Source organism: Chaetodon auriga, chromosome 6 (assembly GCF_051107435.1).
Source record: "Chaetodon auriga isolate fChaAug3 chromosome 6, fChaAug3.hap1, whole genome shotgun sequence".
NCBI lineage: Eukaryota > Metazoa > Chordata > Actinopteri > Chaetodontiformes > Chaetodontidae > Chaetodon > Chaetodon auriga.
Window position 1 is genome coordinate 7,034,998 of NC_135079.1, and position 12,024 is coordinate 7,047,021.

General features: G+C 44.7%; 1 protein-coding gene across 2 annotated transcripts in view; it reads left to right on the top strand.

Moving 5' to 3' along the window:
* The first annotated feature begins 1,661 nt into the window (after window positions 1-1,661).
* pparab (peroxisome proliferator-activated receptor alpha b) overlaps window positions 1,662-12,024 on the top strand; it is a 30,844-nt gene continuing 20,481 nt past the window's right edge. Inside the window, exon 1 of one of the 2 annotated variants that reach the window (XM_076732612.1) lies at window positions 1,662-1,923. The gene's annotated coding sequence lies outside the window, so the exon portion shown is untranslated. Of the gene's footprint in view, window positions 1,924-5,490; window positions 5,520-12,024 lie in introns of those variants that run through there. The other variant, XM_076732611.1, reaches the window with a different exon arrangement.

Sequence of the window (12,024 nt, forward strand, 5' to 3'; positions counted from 1 at the left end):
GGATCTGAATACTTCTCCCAGCACTATGCATGGAAGTGCCGAGTGCACGTGGAAGTTGTGAGTGTCTCCACTTTGGTCCCAGGACTCATACAGACTGGCCAGTATCTGCTCCCAGGCCTTGAGCCAAGCTGTAGAGCGACACCCACAATGCTTTGCCAGAGACGTGGACAGAATGTGATGAGGAGCTGGGCCGGGGAACGGGATGAAGAAACAAGAGCGCAGAGAGATGCAATCGGCGAACGGGGGTTGCACACTCAGCATCTGGCGTGAGCTGAGAAAATAGAGCTGCTTCATTAATGTGCAGTTTATTGCAACAGTTTGACTGGAAACCCTCAGAACTTGGCCTGGCGTCAGTGCGCAGCGCTAAGTTTTCTCCAGCTGCCATGTGATTCTCCTGAAAAGTGGATTGGTCTTCTTGTGCATGATAAGCAGGATCATCCCTTAAACTATACCACACTGCCAAGGCATCTGGAAATGTAAATTTGTGGTCTCTTTTGCTCAGATTTCAGAGAAATGTGTGTTTTGTCAGACTGCTACAGTTCTGTAGTTTCCACATAACAAGATCTGTATACAGGCAAACACGACTCCCTGGATTCAAACATGTTTTTCGAGTTGAACACTTGAAGGCTGTTGTGCAGCAAAATATATGTATTTTTTTCAATGTGAGTGAGTGCAGGAGTAAATGTTCTGAATTTTATGGAAAAACCACATCAGACTCAAGATATTATTCAAAAAAAGCATTTGTATAATGTCTTCAGCATGTATGAAGGGGATCGTGATGGTCGTTCATCAACAGAAGCAGGTTTGTGAGACACTGTAAGGTCACTTTCTGGACAAAATCTAAATAAAATGGATTGAATTCTCCCCAAATGTCCTTTCTAACCAGAAGTGCTCCATCAAACTCTCCTCAGCTTAACTGCTCATGTAATAACTCTGTATATCAATAATCTCTGTGTAGAGAGTAACTTACTGCACTACTCTCTGCACAGTTTACACTGATGACTTCTAAAAGCTGCATGCTCAGTTTTTCCTTGTAGTCTTTGTTGTTATGTCTCACTGTACATTTGCACGAGGGTCGAATCCTTACAATTAAATGTGTTCTGATTCCGCTTAAACTGTGTTTTTATCCTGTACTTTCTCAGAATTGTCCAAGTGTTTAGCAGCATTTCTTTCATGTGTATCACTGCTTCCATGTATTCATTGCGTGCATTGTTTACTTTTTCTCGTATCATCTAAACTTGATGCCATTAAAGCTTCACTGAGCTGAGCTTTATCGTCTTGCACTGAGAGCAGGAGAGACGTAAAAACACTTGGGTGAGCCAGGGAGGGTCGTGTGAGGACAGCGCTACACTTTTTGCCAGCCTGTGCGCGTTCGGCGCAGGATCGATGTATCTGATTAACGCACTGCAATCAATTATCAGTCCTACACGCAATCAGACGTGTATTTTTGCAGCCTCTGTTTTCTTTGCTCGGTGTTTGTTTGAGGAAAGCGTTGAACAGGCAGCGCGGGGGGAGACTGTTGTTCCGGTCCCTCTGGCTGTCACCATGGTTAGGGGGCGTCCGTCTCAAGGGAAAACTGCTGCGCTCTCGCTATTCGCCGAAACTATAGGTGTGTCAGGGGGGTGTGCGCCTTCTCTCCGCCAGCTGTCAGTCATGAGGTCACTTCCTGCGGGTGTGAGCTCCATGGCGCTGCTTTGTATGGACATGGTGGGGGATTTTTGACAGCGGCAGCGCTGTGTTGGGAAACAAACAAGGACGCGGTTGGGCTCGGGGAGTGTGTGTGTGTGTGTGGTTTTTTTTTTTTTTTTTTTTTTTTTTTTTTTTAATTCCTCGTCGCTTTCTTGATCCCGCACCGAGCGCTTCTCGACCCGGCCAGATTTCTCCGAGGATATGGCGGCTTCGGATTGGGCTGTCTATTGTAAGGTAGATGTCTTCATTTGGCCTTTTTATCCAAGACGCGCACCCCCTCCTGCAGCAGCTGAGGGGCTCTGTGTGAGGGAATTTTTGTTGAATGCACAGAGCCGGTTGCAGCCGAGGAGCTGCGCTCTCCGGGGTTCGTCCAGGAAAGCCGCACGCGGTTGTTTACAGGCAGCTGGGGCACATTAATAAATTCTTCCAGGATTATTGGAGCATTGTTATTGTACGGACGCAGGCTAATCTGATTTCAGTTTGCACGCCTGCGCAGCTGAAGTGGCGCTCACTGATCAATAGGCAACATCTCTATTCATTAGTAAGCCATGCACTCGACACAAAGGCTAGTTATTGGCTTGTTGGTGCGCCTTATTGCTTTCATAGCGGTGTTGAAGAGGCTCGTTGTGTGTGTTTATTAGTGATGTTTGTCATGTGGGCTTGTAGTCAACATGCTTGATGCTCTGGTGACAGTGACACTAATGTTAAGAAGTCAGTTGAAGTTAAGAGTTGATGCAGATGCTGTTTCAGTCAAGGTGTGGAAAGCTGGAGATACTCTGCTCCAAATGTTAGAAACACCTGCATGACACCTGCATATGACCTCCTGAGCAGTTTCCAAAGTGTGTGAAGGAGCTTCATGTCAGAGATGAGGGTTGGGATTCTTCTTAGGAACCTGATTTCTAGATTAAAATGTTTTCCTTTAAGTATATTTTTGGCCATTGTTCACCTTTATTGCACAGTAAACAGGAGAAATGTGACAGGAAGTGAAGGAAGACAAAGACATGCATCAAAGTTCCACGCCTGAATTGAACCTATGATGCATTTCATGATCGATGGGTTGAAATATGTCCTAGAAATCATAGATTGTAATTATTGCTCACGACCTGTGTTCAGTGCTGTGAAGTGATGGATGAATGGTTGAAGCTGGGGTTAATATGTAGCCGCAGATGCTGTGAGGTTACAGCTAAAATAACCCAGAGGCTCTCTGCGCCCCACCACCCAATGCAACGAGCACTGGCTGAAGTTCAGGCCTCGCTGAACTCTGTGTGCACCTCTGCACCGTTGCATGGAGTGACTTCATTTAGGCAGAAACTCACTTTGTGTTTAGATTACTTCATTTGATGGTGTGAATGCTGTGATATTGCACCTGGACCAGCGATTTAGTCCCCCCTTTGGAAAAGGGACCACCTTGCAGCGCTCAATTCTCAGTAACACTCTTGTTCTGTGAAAGTGAAATTTGAGCCAAATCCTGCCGTACCTGTCCCATTCCCTGAAGCAATATAGGAATGCAGCCCTTCTTTCCTCACAAGTCGCAGGGTGCACTGTGCAAATTCTGCTGTTTCGTCTTATAACCTGAAACTTCTCCAAAGTCAAAGCTTGGCAGCACAATTTTTAGTCATTTACTCTTCAAACACCAAAACCCAACTTCTCACTTCGCTTAGATATTTTGTTCTCCTCTTGTGCGTTAATTGCAAGGCGACATTAGGACATTAGGCTAGTGACTCCTGACCGATACGGGCTGGTTGAAGGTTTGTACATGGCTGGAGGAGACCTCAATCTTTAGCTCTGATTGCAAAGCTGCATCTTTCTCTTTGCTGGCATGTTTCCTAAAAGGGAGACTTTGAAGGTGATCCGAAGACAGACGCTCCATTCTGCAGTCCGGTTGTGAATACACTGAGATAGAGCTCAGTCCTCTGTGTACCGAGCTTTTGCATGAGTCCCCCCGTCTATTTGCTAACCCTTAAAGCCAGTCTCCACATTGACGTGGCATTTACTTTGGGATCAAAGGTCTTCACTCAGAACCTCTTTTACACACCTTGTCATTCTGCTGAGTGTGGTTAAAAATCCATTAATAATCGTGTAATGTTTGACATAGCCTCAGAGTGACAGCGTGTTTTATTTGTTTGACGACTAAAGCACATTGAAAACATCAAGTTGAAAATGTTCCAAGAGCTAATGTCAAAATCTGCATACCAAACCATGATCAAATAGTAATAATATGTTAACCTGCTGGTGAATACCAGGTTGCATGCTTGTGGATCTACTCTGTCTGCAGAACTTTCCGCATACTGCATTAGCAAGTGGGCTTTTTGAAGGGTGTGGTAAGACTGTCAGTGCTTGTAATTCACCTTAAAGCTTCACTATTGTAATCAGACAGAGACAGTGCATTGAAGATACCCTTATCATTCATGCACAATGCATGAAAAATGTTTCTAGAAACTAACTGTCTGAAGTGTTTTTGCATCTTTGAGTTAACCTTAAAGGAACTTTCCCTGCTGCTGTTTTTTTCCATTGCTGGTTTCTGTCCAGCCTCGCTGCTGCACTCGGACAGTTTTGTCTCCAGGAACCTGAGACCTGTAATCAGCTTCTGCCTGGTTGCATTCACAGCCTGGAGTGACAGTCTTTCGTGAAGTGTTTTCTCCTCTCTGCTCCTCAAACAGGACTTTCTGGTTCTGTTCTTAGCAGCACAGTCTCTGCAGAGGTTATCATTCATCTCTGTCGTGGGTCCATAAAGGGATGAATTGTAAGTATGTTTAGCAACAAGAGCCTTGTTCCACTGACCTATTTTTCAAATCCCCGCATCGCCGATGGTGGAGAGCAGTGGAAAGAAGTTTTAGCTTTGGACATGGTTTTGAGAGTGTCTTAGATCCTGATATCCAGCATTTGTTTTGTGTGCATTAAAGGAAATTTAATTCCAGAAAACTCCTCCGCCTCTGTAGACACTCACTAGCCAGGATGTGTGGCACCACTGCCTTGTTATCAACACTTCTGCTTGGAGGGTGCTTCAGGTATTTCTCACCTGTTAGAGCAACCCCAGAGAAATAAGTACGTACAGGAAGTGGGTCTGGTGCTGGCGAATGTAGGCCGCGATGTGCTTGAAACAATCTAGTTTCCAGCTACATTTAAAGGCAAACGTGCTTATAGCTGTTCCAGATGGTTTCACTGGAAAGCGGACTGAAAAGCAGGCCAACATACAGTACAGTGAAGCAAGATGTGATAATCATTCAAATGAGAATAACAGGGTTCACTTTTTGTCTTTCCTGGAAGAAATTCATGGTGTGCTGATTAGAAGACAGTAAAAATGGCAGAAATTCAGACTGCAGAAAGGGGTGGAGGCTGAATTTAGACCTCATTCACTCATTCAATCAGATACATGCAAACGCGTGTATGACTTTGTAATGGAAAAGTTTTGATTCTGCAGTATGTCATAGTCATCGTGATGGAGGATAAAATGATAACCCTCCACAGCTGTAAAACCCGTCCTTGTGTGATAAATAGCTAACTAGTGGTTTGGCGTCTGATAAGCCTTCAGACTCATAGATGTGTTATTTAAACTGTACTTCTTGGATCGAATTTCACCTTCTCATTTGTGACCCGCAGCACCAAACCCACCCACACACACACCCTCAGTGTTTTACACAGTGCTATTTCCAGTCCGAGCGTGGTCTCTCTGGCTGTTTGTTGTCACTTCTGCGGTCTGTTTGTTTTGCAGCCGGTGCCCTCTGTCGCCCAGGTCTGACCTTCACCTGAACCAGGTCTATTCCCCTTTGAGCCTTCCTTCTGGTAAAGTCCTTCTGGGCTGAATAGGATTGAGGCCCTCCAGACTTACAGTAAGCAGCTCTGGTCAAGAGATTGTCTGTGCTGATGATTGGGGAGGGATGCTGTATTTAAGCTGAATTTGTATTTTGAACCATGACGGGACTTGACAGGAGGATTTGATGGGTCTATCGTCTCGTCTTTCTTACCACAACCTTCTTGTCTCTCTGTGTCTCTAGTCCTCACATCCTATTTGTCACTCTGTTTGTCTCTTTGTTAAGGCATCAAGGTCTGATCCTCTTCCACGTGAGTGGAGGCCTGTAGAAATCCTCATCGATGACCTATCCCTGGTCTTATCTACTCTCTTTCAGATCTGTTCATCAGCCGAGACAGAAAGCCTTTCATCGCTGTTGAACACATTCTACCTCTCCTCTGTGTACATCTGGTGTCAGTTTTTCTTGTTGTGGTCTGACAGAGGTCTTTGGCACTAGTTTGCAAATTGACAGAGACGGGTGACCAAACTGAAGGTTGAGGCATGGCAACAGTTGTTTTGGATGTAGATTGGCTAGTGTGTGTGAGCTGTGTAGCTTACAAGGGTGTTTTTGGTAAGGTGATATTTTATGATGTGATGGCGGAGTGTGTGTGTGTGTGTGTGTGTGTGTGTGTGTGTGTGTGTGTGTGTGTGTGTGTGTGTGTGTGTGTGTGTGTGTGTGTGTGTGTGTGTATACAAGCCTAATTCCAAAACATTTGGGATGCTGTGTTAACCATAGCTAACACAGAATTTGATCATTTTGATAATCTTTGGCACGTACTCAATCGAAAACAGCAACACGTTGCGACAGGAACAACTAAAGACTGGAAAAGTTGTGCAACGCTTTAAAAACACCTGTTTGGAACATTCCACAGGTAAACAGGTTGATTGGTAACAGGTGATAGTATCATGATTGGGTATGAAAGCGGCATCCTGGTAAGGCTCAGTCGTTCACAAGCGAGGATGGAGCGAGGTTCACCACTTTGTGAACACATGATTGGATGAAGGATGTTACTGCATGAGCTCAGGAAAACTTTATAAAACTGTTGACAGTAAACACAGTTTGTTTGCAATGATTGCATTCAGTTTTTATTTACTTTTTACGCAGCGTCCCATCATTTGTGGAGTCGAGGTCGTGTGAAATGAATGAATAACCTTTGGAAAGCCACCACCCTTTTCTAGATTTACCGATCGCGGCTCTGCTTACTTGCTGCACGCACAAAGCCAAAAGAAGCAGAACATTTAGGGTTTTCGTTGTACTCAGTGATCCCACTACAGTAGCACATGAGCGTTACTGTCATCAGGCCTGTGTGCTGCGTGCTTCCCCACAAACACGTAGGCTGGTTTGGCAGCCAGAAAAGGGGAACTCAGGACTCCAGTGTCATGTTGGAAAATGTAATAAGATACACACAGCTGTCTGGGCAGAGAGAAATGCTCCCAGCTTCATGTTCTCCTCATCTCAGTTTTTTGGTGATTTCTGCATTCTGGCACTCGGCGCTCTATTGTCTTTGAGTAATGCAGAAACTCCCTTAAAACAATTTTGGAAAGTCCTCGAGCACACCCCAGGGCAAAGATTGTTTTGGGAAAAGATGAGGGTAGCCTGGGAGACGGTTGAAGATGCCTTATTAAAGTGGAGATGCAGATACTGTTTATTTTCATTGGTGACTAATCTGCAGATTATGACTATTGTTAATTATTTACTGTATAAAATTGCTGAAAAATACTCACCACAAGTAGCTAAATTTCAAAATCACACCTTCTAATTGCTTGTTTTGTGTTCCCAACAGTCCAAAACCAGACAATATTTAACTTTCTATTGTTTGAAGTTGAAGCCAGCAATTGTTATTGATTAATTTTCTGCTGATCAGTCAGTGAACTTGTCATTTCGGCCCTCAACCATAGCATGGTTAAGGGCCGATCACCAATCCCTGAGAGTGATTCCTGCACATGTACAGTAGCAGGAGAATGTAAAGAACCCCCTGTAATGTTGTACCACTTGTACTGTCCTCCTAAATCAAGCCACAGCATGTAAAATGTCTCTTGGCAGCACTGCTCAAGGTGGTCAGTCAGAGTTCACAGAGCTACAGACCGAGGGCTTTGTGTGCTGTCCCCGTGTCGCCTGGGGACGCGGGTGTTGTATCTTGGCAGGGCCTCAGGGGACAGAGCAACTGGTGGACCGGTACAGTCCCACTTGAACATTCCCTCCTCTTTGGCACTAGCCGTGATATCTGCATGATGCTCATCACGCGTGTAATGCTTTTTATTTCTGGAGGGTGAGCGTGTGCCAGACCTCCTCCTGCATGTGAGTCTGTACCGACGTGCAGAGCACATTCGGACGTAATATTCAAACACGTCTGTTGTCGAGCCTTGAAACTTCTGAGCGCTAGCATTTAATTTCCTCCACTCCAAAATTGGTTAGAAGTAATTGCATTGGCATTATGGAGAGAAAGCCGTACCCACATGTTTTGCATTCTTTTCACATTTTTGTGCTCCGGCTCTGCCATCCAGCAGCGTTCCTGCGTATCAGTGGATGAGTAATGGGACGACAATCAGTAAAATGCAATAAATGAACCCAGCACAACGATAGCATAGATCATAAAAGGAGTGTGAGTTAAGGTGACTGGCACAGGCCATACAGCTGACTTATAAAGGCTCTATGGCCTGTTGTTGGCCCAGTTCAATGCATGCAAGTGCTGTTTGCTGTCGTTACCCCAGCCCTACATCTGTCAAGCGATAAAATCAGTTGGAAAAGATTGCTGCAGTTTCCCCACTCTGAAATTTACTGTTTGGATGACCTGCAGGGAGGTTTTGTAATGGTGGCCTGCTCAATCCTTGCGACTGATTTGGAAATACAAGCTAAGTGGCAGCCAGCATTTGGCACCAAGTGGAGGTGTTGCTTAAGGACAGCGGTGTTGGCGATTGGCGATTGGTAGCTGCTGGGAGAAGCGAGGGTCGAGCCCGCCGATCGTTCTGCTGCAAATGCATTTAACACACAGTGGAAGTTAAGCTGCGGCTGCACTGCAGGGCAAGTTTACACAGCAGCTGTGCCATTTCTCCATATGACCTGACACTCACACATCGGACTCCATCCAGAGCAGAAAAAACAGACGATAGGCCTGATAATGGCTACCAGTCTTATTATGAACACTTGCCTGAATCCACTGTCTCTCTCATGTTTCTCTGAGCCAGACAAAGATGCAGCATGCAATCAGATTCATTGTAAATCCCCTTTAAACACAATTGCTCCATAAATGCATTGCTTAGCACTTCAGCATGCTGCCTCATTGCCCTTTAGTGTTTAACAGGTTAATGGAAGCTCATATTTATGTAACACTTAAGGTAAAAAATGCTTATTGTATCACTCATGTCAGCAGCCAAAAATCTGCCTCGTCCCCTGCAGCCTTACAAGAAACAAAACATTTGGAGATGATGTCAGCTGAAGAAATACAAGTATCTCGCTCAAACTAAACATTTAAGTGATCACAAAAGTTACCTGGAAACATCTAGCTGTATTACAGTCCATAACAACAGTGAGCCCATGTGTCTAAATTCAGATTTTTGACATGGTCTGTTTCCCCCAAACTGACAACCACAGGTTGATTGATCAATGAAGTCTTGATGTCATCATAAATTTCACCATATGCTTGTTTTGGCTCCACAGCTAACACACACCCACACACAAACACAGCTAACACACACCCACACACAAACACACACACATATGCAGGCACATTTTCCACCATGTAATGACGTGCTATAAACAGCAGGTGTGAAGGGTCGGGTCACAGCAGACCTCTGAGGTAACGTGATACACTGTCACATTGCACCTTCTGCGCTGTTTTATGGTCAGATTGTATCGGCTGTGTCTTGTGAGCGTGTGTGAGCTTGTAATTATTATTTTGACACTGAACACGTTGTCAATGCAGAGGTCAGAGTCCGCTGGGGTTTATGCAACTTACTGTTTTATTTCTCAACTCCATGCAGCAGTGGGCGTTTTTTTATATGCCGACGGCCAAAGCAAGAGCTCATCTTGAGTTATCGCTTGTCCTCGTAAAAAAATCACCCCACAAATTTAGAAGTAGAATAAGTGAGACATGCAGATTTCCTCGATGAGTGTTATAGATTATTCCAATGATTGGAAAATATGACTGAGTAAAGTAGCTCCTGTAGGGGGGTCCCAGTGGCTCAGATCAATCAGCAAAGATAGTTTTATCTGAGATGTATTAGTCATGTTTTATGTAAGAACTGTTATACACCCATGGAGATAAAGAAAAGCAAACAGGGCGGTTCAGAAATCTGTTGGAATATTTCCTGGTAATAAGATGTTCTGTCTGAGTAAAGAGACAAGCTGTACAAACTGTCCCGCACGGTTACTGAAAGGTTGCTCTATTCGCTTCTGCTTTCGCTGAAGCATGAAGCTAAAGCTAAAGCAAAAGACATTTAGTTTGACCATGTACGTTCACGGATTTGTTATGTGTAACCTAAACATATTCGACCACATATCAGGGCCAAGACAGAGATTTTGTATTGTACTACAGGCCATGTTTAATTACATACTTTAGCCAGGATGGATGAGAGGCTCTTTAAGTGCTTTGAAATGATAGACTTTTGATCATCTACAGTTCACTGACACTTGCGTAAACTCGATCTGGATCTCCTGGTGATGAAGATCACGTGATATGACTGAAGGCTCCGCCCTGCTGCAAGATAGAGTTTGTTTTCTCAACTGCCGTTTCCAAGGTCAATAATTGAACTTTGCACCTTAAATCATTTATGTACAGTACTTTACTCACAGCTCACCTTTTGCACCTTTTGGATCTTTCTTTTTTTTTTTTTTACTCTTCCAGCCAAAAGCCACCGTTTCCATTAATTTCTGTGAACTATGAAAACCTGTCTAACAATAATGTCATATTGGAAAAACCTGTTGCAGTGTTCAAGGTGATGGCTTAACTGAAGTGAGTTTGCCTAATGATTTTCATAATGAACAAAAATTAATGGAAATCAATGGATTTCTCGAAATGTGAGAACAATCCACCCAAAAGCATCCACCTTATGTACATTAGCATGTACTCTTGTGTATATGGAGCTAAACTTTGCAAACACACTAGTTTGGACCTTCAGGTCTAAAAATATCAGACAAATTTGCTTTGTGCTGCAAATGTAACTGTCACTGACCCTTAAATGACGAGGCAGGTGACCTGATAACAGGATGATTGAACTGTTAGCTGTCCTATGGCCCATCTGTCTTGGACTACAGCTTAAATCCAATCACGTCCCCGACCTGTACTTTGGTCAATCTCCATAACGATAAGAGGGCGCCGGCCAGCGTATCAGCCCCGAGTGATAATGGTTTGCTCGAGTGTTTACACTGCGGGCACGGTCCAGGCTGAGCTCATAGAGTGAACACTTCAAACAGATGGACAGGCGGAGCTGGCGGGACAGCCCCATCAGCCCATACTCCCGCTCTAAGACCACCGTTATGTCTCCGGGGGCCCTTCTCCTAACAGGTCTGTCAGCACTCAGACCACAGTATGGGCAGATTAAACATTAACCTGTGGTCCACTCTCTCAAACACGCACACACACACACACACACACACACACACACACACACACACACTGAATCATCATACACTCTTGGAAAGCTGCATGTCATGCTGTCAGGCATGGAAGACTTCAGGTTTGAGGATGAGGAAGGTAGGGAGGCAGTGTTACTCTTACTCTTTCATTATCTATAAACTGCACTTAGCGACTGTCTTTGAGAAAACATGTTTCATAGATCGGTAGCAATGCTGTTTTTTTTTCTAATGAATATAAAAATAGCATGTGAGCGATTTATCTTCTTTTATATCGTCTCACTGACAAGGTATGTTCTCCTGTACTTGGAAGGGTTACGGTGTTTTTTTCTCCACGCCTTGGCGAGACAAGCCCATACTCGAGTGTCTGCTGCCAGCTGTATCTGGGTGTCATCACGCTCTTTGTTGTCCTCTCTTTTTTGATGCGTTTGGAAAGCATGGAGCTTTATTGGATGCCCCACAGACAGTAGTTAACCATGGGGGCTGTGTGACTACACCAGTTATCAGCTGAAGTTTGTGTAGATGAAGAGTGGCCACTGGCTCTGATAACATGGTTTCCTTTAACTACACTACTGCTTGAATTTTGGATTTCCCCACTGAGGCCATCAGCTCAGAGGTGAGTTTGATTTGCAGAGCTTTTTCTTGAAGATCTCAGACGGCTGTGGAAACCAGCTTCATGCTGTTGTCTGACCTTTGCTGATGGGAGAGTAGGAGGCTGTCTGCATGCCTGGGTCACGTTCAGACCGTGTTTATCTGCCTCAGCCGGAGCTTGCTGGCAGCTTCACGGCCTGTCTGTCTAATGTGGGTCTTGACTGTGATGGACGCGCCTAACATGGGGGGCTGGGTGACCGTGCTAAGCAACTGTGCAGAAATCCATCGGACTGTATGGATTATTTATGCTCCACTCATACATCCGGCCATGTGATCGCTGGCGCAGACTTGCTAACACACAAGACGGTGATGGGATTTATTG